Genomic DNA, 12,307 nt, shown 5'->3' on the forward strand with positions numbered 1-12,307 from the left:
TAATTAATGTCAATTCTGAAAACCTATGGTGTGTTCCATTACACTCTGGAAAATGGCATGTTTATAATGCATCCCTGACTACATTATTAATTGCTATGTAACAAGCTACTCAAAACTTAATGACTTAAAACAACAATAAATATTTATTCTCTCAGTTTCTGAGGGCCAGAAATTTGGGAACACCTTAGCTAGGTGGTTCTGGCTTAGGAACTCTCAAGAGGTTAAGTCATACTGTCAGGAATGATGACAATTTTATAAACCATAGGGAAATAGTCCATATATTACAAGGTCTCTGTGAAGTTTAAATGACAGAACCCAGGGGCGCCTGGGTGGCGCAGTGGGTTAAGTGTCCGACTTCAGCCAGGTCACGATCTCACGGTCCGTGAGTTCGAGCCCTGCGTCAGGCTCTGGGCTGATGGCTCAGAGCCTGGAGCCTGTTTCCAATTCTGTGTCTCCCTCTCTCTCTGCCCCTCCCCCGTTCATGCTCTGTCTCTCTCTGTCCCAAAAATAAACGTTGAAAAAAAAAATTTTTTTTTAAATAAAAAAATAAATGACAGAACCCAGTACACAGTACTATTAGTGATTGATGATGATGGTGATGATTTATTGAGTGCACCAGTCCCTGTTCTAGGCACTTTAAATCTATAATAAATCCATCCACACAACAATGCTTAAGATGGGCTCATTATTCCCATTTCATAGATGAAGAATGTGAGTTGTAGAGAAGTAAAGTGCCGTGGACTCTGGGTCTGGAGTTCTCACTTGTCCAGCAGGACAGCAGACTCAGGATTGAAATGTGAGAGGCTAATGTCTGGGAGGAGACAAGAGCCTCGAGTAAGAGTTCTTGCTCCGTTTTTATTGGGATCAGAAGGCTTACAAGTGTGATGGACGTGCACAAAGAGACAATGAAACCATGAACATTAACTCATGGGTGTGAGGGAAAGGGGGTTTTGAAGATATGCAGTGTTAGGGGTTTGGATCAATACAAAACAAAATCCTGGCACCAACATCCTTGCACCGGGCAGATGGTTTCTTCATTTATTTTACAGCAAGCATGAGGCACCACCTCTGTTTACCTAAACTGGCCTAGGGGACAAGAAAGACTGAACATGCTACCTCAGGGTCAACAAGGCATGTTTCTTTTGCTAATTAGCTCCATTCTGGGCAATTTCACCCTGCTGCGGGTCTATAGCCTTGTTTACCAATTTGCCTATGTTGATCCTTCCTTCCTGTGAACCCAGCTTTCTGCTATTGTACTAAATTGGGGGGTGCTTCCACCCTGAATACCTAATCTTGTTTACCTAATCTTGGATGTTTTCATCCTGAGATTTCCTATTCCTCTACCTTTGTCCTATACTGGGGGCCTTTGCCCTGTTTACCTAATCTTGTTTACCCAATCTTTGGTGTGTTCATCCTGTGGCTTTCTAATTCTTTATGCCTTGTTAACCTATCGGTGCAACCTCAGGGAATTCCTAAACTTATTCCCCACAGTAAAGGAACTTGCTCAAGATAAAAAGCTAGTAAATAGCATAGGGGGATTCAAGCCCAAGCCCGTTGGCTGCAAGATCCATTATATTAATCCCCTTGGAATGCTGCCCCTTAAAAGTCATCGTTAGTATAATCACTTACAATTTGAATTATAGTATATACAACTATAGTTAAGGCGTGGTTATAATACTTCTCTCTGAATAGGCTGGTTATTCCTATACCCCCACTGCACCCCAAGAAATAGTACATCATTAACATCATTATTATCTTAATATTATAAATGGTGTAAGCCTGGGGGATTCCTAAGCTTATCCCCCACACTTTACAAAGAGGAGTCACAAGTATTCACACCCTGGAGAGAATGTAGCTATATACTGACCCATCATTCCTGAAGCAGGGAAGGCAGAAGGTCAGGGTCAGAAGCAGTTAAGAGATTAAGGGTGACACAAACTGGAAAATGGCATCAACCTCCCATCACCAGAAGCCTCCTGAGACTGTTTTGTTGACACAACATGGTAATGAATGGCTTAATGACATTCATAATCACAATGACATGATCATAATCACTAGATTATGATTACACCAGTTCTAGAAGCTGTTGAGAAGAAAGGACATTTTCTGTGTCTTATGCTAGAAAGTAGTAGGAAGGCCTAGAATTATTAAACTTGAAACACAGAAATTGCATAGTGAGTGCTGACTGCAAAGGGAGCTCCCTAAGATACTAAAACTGTGGACAGGGATGAAGAGGATGCACACAGAAAGAATTATACTGGGGTTCTCTAGGATGTTTGTTTGTTGTTGTTGTTAATTATTATAGCTGAGTACATTGATATTGGGCCTCACTACTCATATCTAAATTATCTGGATGATTTTTTAATATATAGATTTCTGGGCCCCACCACCAGTTTCTGTTCTAGCATATGTGAGCTGGGGACGAAGAATCTAAATTTCTCACAGGTTCCCAGGTGATGGTGATACTGTTGGTAGTCAAGTCACACTGTGAGCAACAAAGACCTAGAGAGGTCAGTGGTTCACTCAAAGGCATAGAGCTTAGTAAAAGGTAGATGGCAACTAAAGCCAGCAAGTATGAGTCTAGAAACTAAGGGATATCTAAGAGAGAGGATGGGTGGCAAAAGTTCAACAAATATCCTCCTGTTAGAGGCCTGGTAAGATTGATCCAAGGAATCTCTCCTGGTCCCCAGACAACTCAATGAAGTTGAAGAACATGTCTGGGGCAATCAGTCTTTAGTGGTTAGGAGGGCACTGGAAGGAAACCTAGTTGTATTAAAAATGAGATGTTGGACTGCCTAGAAGTGGATAAATGTGATGAAAACCATGACTATGCTTAGAAGAGACAGATGTAAATCTCTGTAAGCCTGGATTAAGCAACAGTTTCTTAGATGACGTTTAAGCACAAACAAAAAAAAGGAAATTAGACTTTACCAAAATTAAATACTTTTGTGAGTCTAAGGACGTTATCAGGAAGATGCAAAGACAATCCACAGAATGGGGACAATATTTTCAGATCATCTCTCTGATAGGAGTCTAGTATCCAGGATATATAAAGAACACTTAGACAGTAAAAAGACAACTCAATCTCAAAATAAGCAAAGAATTTGAAGACATTTCTTCAAAGGAGACATACAAATGAGCAATAGCCCATGGAAAAATGCCCAACATCATTAAAGAAATGCAAATCAAAACCACAACAAAATACTATCTTGTACCCATTAGGATAGCCATTTTTTAAAAATGGGAAATAGTGGAGTGCCTGGGTAGCTCAGTCAGTTAGGCATCCAACTCTTGATCTCACAACTTGTGAGTTTGAGCCCTGCATCAGGCTCTGTGCTGACAGTGCGGAGCCTGCTTGGGATTCTCTCTCCCTCTCTCTCTGCCCCTCCGCCACACTCTCTGTCTCTCTCAAAAATAAATAAATAAACTTTTTTAAAAATGGAAAATAGTAAGTTTTAGTGAAGTTGTGAAAAAAATTGGAACCCTCACAGATTGCTGACATAGATTTCATATACCTGTTGGCCATTTTTATGTCTTCTTTGCAGAAATGTGTATTCAAATCTTTAGCCCATTTTTACATAGAGGTACTCAGTGGATTTTGTTTATTGTCTTGCTATTAAGTTATAGGAATTTCTTATATATTTTAGAAATTAACTCCTTATCTGATATGGTTTGCAGTTATCTGATATTTTCTTCTAGTCCACAGGTTGCTTTTCACTGTGTTATTTCCTTTGCTGTGCAGAAGCTTTTTAATTTGATGCAGTCTCACTGGTCTGTTTTTGCTTTGGTTGCCTCTGCTTTTGGTGTTGTATCCATGCTGTAAAGCTTTTCCTCTATGATTTCTAGGAATTTTATAGTTTCAGAACTTACATTTAAGTTTTTAATCCATTTTGGGTTGATTTTTATGTATGGTATAATACATAGATCCAATTTCATTCTTATGTAGGTGGAGATCCAGCTTTCCTAACGTAACAATTTTGTTAGAGACTGTCCTTTTCCCATTGTGTATTCTTGCCATCCTTGCTGAAGATCAATTGATCTTGTACATGTGGATTTAGTTCTGGGCTCCCTGTTCTGATCCATTGGTCTATAAGGTCTGTCTATATGTCTGTCTTTTTACCAGACCATAATGTTTTAATTACTAAGGCTTTGAAATATATTTTGAAATTAGGAAGTATAATGCCTCAGTTTTGTTCTTCTTTCCCAAGATAGTCTTGGTTATTTGGAGACTGTTTCCATGTGAGTTTTAGAATTCTATTGTAAGAAAGTAGCCCAGTCTCATTCCTTTGTATGTAAAAATTTTCCCAGCACCATTCATTGAAGAGACTATCCTTTCCGCCATTGTATTTTCTTGGCTCCTATGTTGTAAATTAATTGACCATCTACATGTAGGTTTATTTCTGGGTTCTCTATTCTGTTCCATTGAACTATATGTCTGTTTTTATGCCAATACCATATACAGTTTTGATTACTATAGCTGTGTAATATAGTTTGAAATCAGGAAGTGTGATGCCTATAGCTTAGTTTTCTTAAGAATGCTTTAGCTACTTGGAGTCTTTCAGTTCCATCAAATCTTAGGATCATTTGTTCTATTTCTGTGAAAAGTGCCATTGGAATTATAAGAGGGATTACATTGCATGGTATGGAAATTTTAATATTAATTCTTCTAGTCTAAGAACATGGAATATCATTCCATTTACTTGTGTCTTTTTCATTTACTTTTATCAGTGTCTTACAGTTTTCAATATGCAGTCTTTCACTTCCTTGGTTAAATTTATTCCTAGGTATTTTATTCTTTTCAATACCACTGAAAATGGGATAGTTTTCTTAATTATTTCTGATAGTTTGCTACGAGTGTATAGAAATGCAAGTGATTTTTGTATATTGATTTTGTGTCCTGCAACTTTACTGAATTCATTTATTAGTTCTACAAGGTTTTTTGGTGAAATCTTTAGGGTTTTCAATAGATATGCTCCTGTCATATGCAAATAGTGATAGTTTTACTTCTTCCTTTCCAATCGAATGTCCTTTATTTCTTTTTCTTTCCTAATTGCTTTGGCTGAGACTTCCAACATTATATTGAACAAAAAAGGTGAGTGTGGGTCCTTGTCCCTGATCTTAAAGGAAAAGTTTTCAGCTTTTCACCATTTAGTATGATGTTGGCTGTGGGCTTGTCATACATGACCTTTATTATGTTGAGGTACATTTCCTGTCTACCCAGTTTGTTGAGAGTTTCATCATAAATGGATGTTGACTTTTTCAAAGGTTCTTCCTGCATCTATTGAGATGATCATATGATTTCTGTCCTTATTTTTGATAGTGTGGTGTATTACATTGATTCATGAATGTTTAATAATCCTTGCATACCTGGAATAAATCCAGGTCATGGTGTATGATCCTTTTAATGTATTGGTGAATTTGCTTTGCTAATACTTTATTGAAGATTTTTACACCTATGTTCATCAGGGATCTTGACCTGTAATGTTCTTTTCTTGTGGTGTCCTTATCTGGTTTTAGTCTCCCACTACTGCTGGCCTCATAAAATGAGTTTGGAAGAATTTGAGAAGGATTGGTATTAATTTTTCCTGAAATATTTGGTGGAATTCACCACTGGAGCCATCTGGTCCTGGAATTTTGTTTGTTGGGAGGTTTTTAATTACTGATTCCATTACTTTACAAGTAATTAGTCTGTTTAGATTTTTGTGTTTCTTCACGATTCAGTGTTAGTAGATTGTATGTTTCTAGGTATTCATCCCTTTCTTCTAGGTTGTCCAATTTTTTGTGTGTATAATTATTCACAGTAGTCTCTTTTATTTTTTTTTAATTAAAAAAAATTTTTTTTAACGTTTACATATTTTTGAGACAGAGAGAGACAAAGCATGAATGGGGGAGGGTCAGGGAGAGGGAGACACAGAATCTGAAACAGGCTCCAGGCTCTGAGCTGTCAGCACAGAGCCCGACACAGGGCTCGAACTCATGGACCGCAAGATCATGACCTGAGCCGAAGTCAGCTGCTTAACCGACTGAGCCACACAAGCGACCCCACAGTAGTCTCTTATAATCCGTGGTATCAGGTATAATGCCCCCTTTTATATTCTGGTTTTGAGTCTTCATTCTTTTTTTTTTTCTTTTGTGCGTGTGTGTATGTGTTGCTAAAGTTTATATTTTTTAAAAACCCAGCTCTTAGTTTAACTGATTTTTTCTATTGTTTTTAGTCTCTGTTTCATTTATTTTCACTCTAATTTTTGTTATTTCCTTCCTTCTACTAACTTCCAGTTTCATATGGTATACTGCATTTCCATTTTCTTTGTCTCAAGATATGTATATCTTTCAACATACATTTTAAATTTCACTTTTTATTTCTTCTTTGATCTATTGGTTGTTTAGTAACATGTTGTTTAATCTCCATATATTTGTGAATTTTCCAGTATTTTTTTTTATATAATTGGATTCTAGTTTCACATTATTGTGGTCAGAAAAGATGCTGATATAATTTTAGTCTTTCTAATTTATTAAGACTTGTTTTGTGGCCTAACGTGATCTATTCTGGCAAATGTTCCGCATGCACTTGAGGAGAACACATATTCCGTTGCTTTTGGATAGAATATTTTATATATGTCTGTGAAGTCCATCTGTTCTAACATGTTGTTTAAGGCCAATGTTTCCTAATTGATTTTCTGTCTGGATGATGTATCCAGTAATTAAAGTGTGGTATTAAAGTCCCACAGTATTACTGTATTACTGTCTATTTCTCCCATTAGGTCTGCTAATATTTGCTTTATATATTTAAGTTCTCCTATGTTGGGTACATAAAGATTTACAAATGGTGTATCTTCTGGTCGAACTAACACCTTTATCATTATATAATTGACCTTTTTGACTCTTACTATAATCTTTGTCTTAAAGTCTATTTTGGCTGATATAAGTATAGCTGCCCCAGCTTTCTTTTGGCTTCTATTTGCATAAAATATCTTTTTCCATTCCTTAGTTAGTCTCTTGTAGGCATCATGTAGATGGGTCTTTTTTTTTTTTTAATCTATTCATCCATTTACATTTGAAGTAATTATGGGTAGTTATGTACTTACTGCCATTTCAGTTATATTCTGGCTGTTTTGTAATTCCTGTTTCTGTCTTCTCTTGCTCTCTTCCTTTGTGATGATTTTCTGTAGCACTTAGCTTAGATTTCTTTCTCTTTTGTTTATCTACTGTAGGTTTTCACTTTGTAGTTACCAGGTAATCTTACAGAAAACAGCTTGTATTTATAATAGTCTATTTTAAGTTGATAACAACTTAAGTTTGAACACATTCTAAAGCTCTACAGTTTTACTTCTCTATCCCCACATGGTTTTTTGTTTTTTGTTTTTTGTTTTTGTTTTTTTGAGACAGAGTGTGAGTGGGGGAAGGGCAGAGAGAGAGGGAGACACAGGATCTGAAACAGGCTCCGGGCTCTGAGCTGTCAGCACAGAGCCCCATGTGGGGCTCAAACCCACGAACCATGAGATCATGACCTGAGCCAAAGTTGGATGCTTAACTGACTGAGCCACCCAGGCACCCTCTTTTTAAATACTAATAAATAGAATCCTTGGGGTGCCTGGGTGGCTCAGTTGGTTAAGTGCCGACTTCGGCTCAGGTGATGATCTCAGGGTTTGTGGGTTCAAGCCCTGCATCAGGCTCTGTGCTGACAGCTCAGAGCCTGAAGCCTGCTTCAGATCCTGTGTCTCCTCTCTCTGTCCCTCCCCCACTTGCTCGCGCCCTCTGTCTCTCGCAAAAATAAACATTAAAAAATTTTAAAATAAATAAATACTAATAAATAGAATCCAATAATATAGATACAATACATAATATAGCATAACTCAGTGGAGCTTACCCGATTAAAACAAGTTGGATTAACATTTGAATATCAATTAATATAAATAAACACATTAATAGATTAAAATGCAAAATGATAAGATCACTTGAATACTTAGACAAAATTCAACACAAAGTCATCATGAAAGTTCTTATCAAACCAAGAGTAAGATGGGAATGTACTTTCTCAAATAAAGGGCATCAAAAAATCTATAACATCATATTCAATAGTGAAATATTGATGGCTTTCTCCTTTAAATCAGAAGCAATGGGAGTGAATATGTTTATAATCTTTATGATGATGGTTTCACAAATATACATCAAAATTTGTCAAATTGTATCTTGGGCCTTTGAGGGAAACTTTTCATACAGTATCTCAAAGGAAAGACACTACTCTGACTGGTTTGGGTTCCTTGCAATGCAATCCCCTATTGATCCCAACACTCTCACTTACTTGGACACCATCCTGCTTCTCTACCCAGCCAGGGTTCCTTCCTTGTTCCAAATGGGAAATCATTGCTGGCTTAGAAATAGCAAGTCATGTTCAAAGAAACAGAGTATTAAAAATGAATATAGTGTCAACTATACTGTAATTAGAATGAATGAATGAATAAAAACTTTTTTTGATTTAGAGTTGGTTTCATTTTTTTTAAGGTTTATATATTTATTTTGAGAGACAGAGCATGCACACAAGCAAGGGAGGGGCAGACGAGAAGGAAAGAGAGAATCCCAAGCAGGCTCCACACCATCAGCACAGAGCCCGATGTAGGGCTCAATCTCACAAACTGCCAGATTGTGACCTGAGCTGAAATCAAGAATTAGATGCTTAACAGACTGAACCACCCGGGCACCCCAAGAGTTGGTTTAACCTAAGCAAATTCAGATCAAATTGTTCATCAGAAAAATGATGGAAACAGCAAATCACCATTTGGCAAATACCAGAGTAATAACTGCTGCATGCAGCAATCATCGTTGGAAACTAAAATAAGAGGGAAGTTATCATGAGAAAAAAGACAGATGTAGAGTCTTCTCAACAAGCCACTCATAGAATGCAATGCTAAACGAGTGGCTTTATAGTGCAGAAGTCTGGAGGACACTCCTTTAACCAACTGATTAAAAGTAGCATTGGTTTGGCCTGTTAGTTCAGTTGGTTGGAGCGTGGTGCTAAAAGTATCATTGCTAGTAATCAGATACATGAACAACCTGGTATCATACACTGAAAAGGCCATAACATCACTTCTGTGGTATTCTCACTAAAAATATATAATCTTAATCTAATCAAAATATTAATCATAAAATGTCAGACAAACCCAAATCCAGGAATAATCTATGTAATAACTGACCAGCACAGTTCAAAAGTGTTAAGATCATGAAAGAGAAAGGACTTATCTAAGAATGAAGAAGACTACAGAGACATGACAGCTTAAGTGAATTGTAGGATCCTGGATCAGTACAAGTACACTACCATGATAACTGGTGACATTTGAATAAAGTATACAGGTAATTTTTTTTTAATTTTTTTTTAATGTTTATTTTTGGGAGAGAGAGAGAGAGACAGAGCATGAGCAGGGGAGGAGCAGAGAGAGGGAGACAGAGTCCTAAGCAAGCTCCAGGCTCGGAGCCATCAGCACAGAGACTGACTCGGGGCTCAAACCCATGAAATGTGAGATCATGACCTGAGCCCAAGTCGGATGCCTAACCGACTGAGCCATCCAAGTGCCCCAAGGTATACAGGTAATTTAACAATATTGTATCAAAGTGCACTTTCTGGTTTAGATCATTGTACTATGCTTATGTGAGTTGTTATCATTAGGGGAAACTGGCTGAAGCGCATGTAGAGTCTTTGCTTATGGCTTAGTTCTAACTCTAGAATAACTTAAAAATAAAGTTTAAAACCTGGGCCTCAGAAAAGCTTCTAGATGAAAAAATAATGAGAGGGTTGGAATGTCGTCATATTAGGCTGATTTAAGAATCACCAGGAACAAAGAAGAAAACACCATGGGAGGAAGGTCTTATTTAAATTTAAATATACATGGGGCACCTGGGTGGCTCAGTCCGTTAAATTTAAATACACATGGATTCTATTGCTAGTTATTTTGGTAAGAAAAACAAGAGGTTTCAAGACATAACTAATGGTTCTTCCTGGAAATTTCTTTAATATTAAGTGCAAAATGCCTAGAATATAGCTTTCAAACACAAAAATACCATGGTATGTGTTTCCCTAAAATTTATATAATTAAAGTAGGAAAGTCAATTACATACATAAAGAGCCAGAGGAAGGTGTGAAAGCCAGTGATAAAAGATATGAAGGTGACTGAGAGAGATGTTATTCCACACAACAAAGCTGAAACCAATTTTCTAAAATAGGGAACATAAATTTAGATATTTAATGCAGCCTTAGAATTTCAATGGAGAGAGTACTGTATTTTCTGAATTATAGGGGAACAAATGAACTTACCCAGTGATGATACAAAGTTGCTATAGTCTCCAGCATCACATCTCTGTATAAGTCTCTCTGAGCAGAGCTCAGACATTCCCACTCTTCTTGAGAGGTCTACAGCTACATCCTTGAATGTCATCAAACCCTGAAAGGAAAAATCCATGTAACATCTCTAATAGTAAAACAAAAACAAAAACAAAAAACCCTGTATTTCAGATCAACAATAAGAATATAAAAAAGCATTTTCCTGGAGGGATTCTATAGTAAACAATAGGCTGGAATGGGATCCTTAAAATACAGGAAGGGGAAGTAAGGAAATTAATACATCTATGTTGAATATCACTGTGCTTTGGTGTGGATATAACCTCCTGCTACTGTGGGAAACTTCTGAGTCACACGTGTAGTGAAGCAAACAAAGTAAAGCATGACCGTTAAGATCCATTAGTTCTATAAATGCTAAACACCACATTCTTCTGTAGAGTAAAGGGTTAACTCAGCAGGTTAGGACAGCTCAAACCATACGCATTCCAAGAAAGGACTAGCCTTTGACTAGTTCCTGGAAGGTAATTTTTTTTTTCCTGGAAGGTAATTTCTGAGCCCTTATAATAGCCTGCCTGATAAAGTATTTTCATATGCCGAAGAACTTGGGCCATAACAATTTGGTCTCTATGGGTCTACAGGCTGAATAGCTAAGGTCCAATGGCTGCTGGGAGCGTTGAGAGCCAATAAATGGGTCCTGATAGGAATAGACACATAACATTGGACTAGACTTTGCATGGTAGATGTAAATGCTCAAAATACTATAAAAGAACTTGAACAGAAGACTGTATCAGTTGAGACCACTGTGTTATATTTCTTCAGACCAGGAAACACACCTTACACCCCCAGTGTCCAATAATGAACTAAGAGGTACCATATTAAATGGACATATTATGTTGCATATCATCCTCAGAGTAGTAGTGGTTTGATAAAGAACTGGGAACAGGAGAGTAATATACTTGTTAAGACACGTTCTCCATGCCCTCTGCCCACTTAACAGATGAGGTCAGAGAGACACTAGCATCTTCTACTCATCTTTATGTCAAAAATAAAGTCAAGGTTGAAGCTACAAAAACCAGGGCTGCAAACTCCTCAGAGGTCCCAGACATCAATCTGGGGCAGTCCTGTCTTGGGAGGGTTTCTAGGAAGTATAATTTCTTCTATAGAGCTCCCAGAAGGATCCACTCTTCCTCAGGTGTCTCTCCTTGATATGGGGTCTCCTTCAGCTCTAAAATTCTAACCCAAGAACAAAGCTGTGGCTCAGGGCTAATGAATTTTGGCTGTTAATCTCACTCTGTGGAACAATGACTGTGAGAGCATCCCCTGTTCACACCATCACCCCCTTCTGTATCAATCTATCCCCTAACCCTGACTTCACCCCACAAACTCACACTTCATCCCATGCCCTCCATTCCTACAGAGCCAACAATCACAGTGTGAACTATCTGCAGAGAGCTTCCCACATCACACTCAGAGGTTTCTCTGTGGACCTGCCCACCTCACAACCAATACAAATGAAGAGGTTCTTGACCTGCTAATTCCAGGTCCAATGGCCTCTAAGAACATAAACTCAAACTGAGAGAAGTCTCAGAAACATCAAACAGTTTCAGCAGGCATGGGTTGGGTACATGTGTAGGTTCTGGAGAGAGATGTCACTCTTGGCGTGAGTCTCCCAACACAAAAAAGACCTAGGAATTTAACACTTGGGTCCCTGAAGCTTTAGAGAATTCTGGCCCTCACTCAGAATGCACATGCACTTTCTATGGCAGCTGCTTCCTGGCTGAGCTTTATTCTGGTGGGTGTTTGGCCCTAGCCTTGGCATATGCCCTTAGGTCACATTATTCTGAGTGATCATGTACTTGCAGGCATGTTTATATTTTTGCTATACTGTTCTGTGTGATGCTTTTTCTTGTTTTGTCAAATTGGGGATGAGATGATTAGGATTTGAGACTGCACACATGTTAGAAGCTTCAAAGAGTA

Source organism: Puma concolor, chromosome E2 (assembly GCF_028749965.1).
Source record: "Puma concolor isolate L17-30 chromosome E2, mPumCon1.1.hap2, whole genome shotgun sequence".
Taxonomy (NCBI): domain Eukaryota; kingdom Metazoa; phylum Chordata; class Mammalia; order Carnivora; family Felidae; genus Puma; species Puma concolor.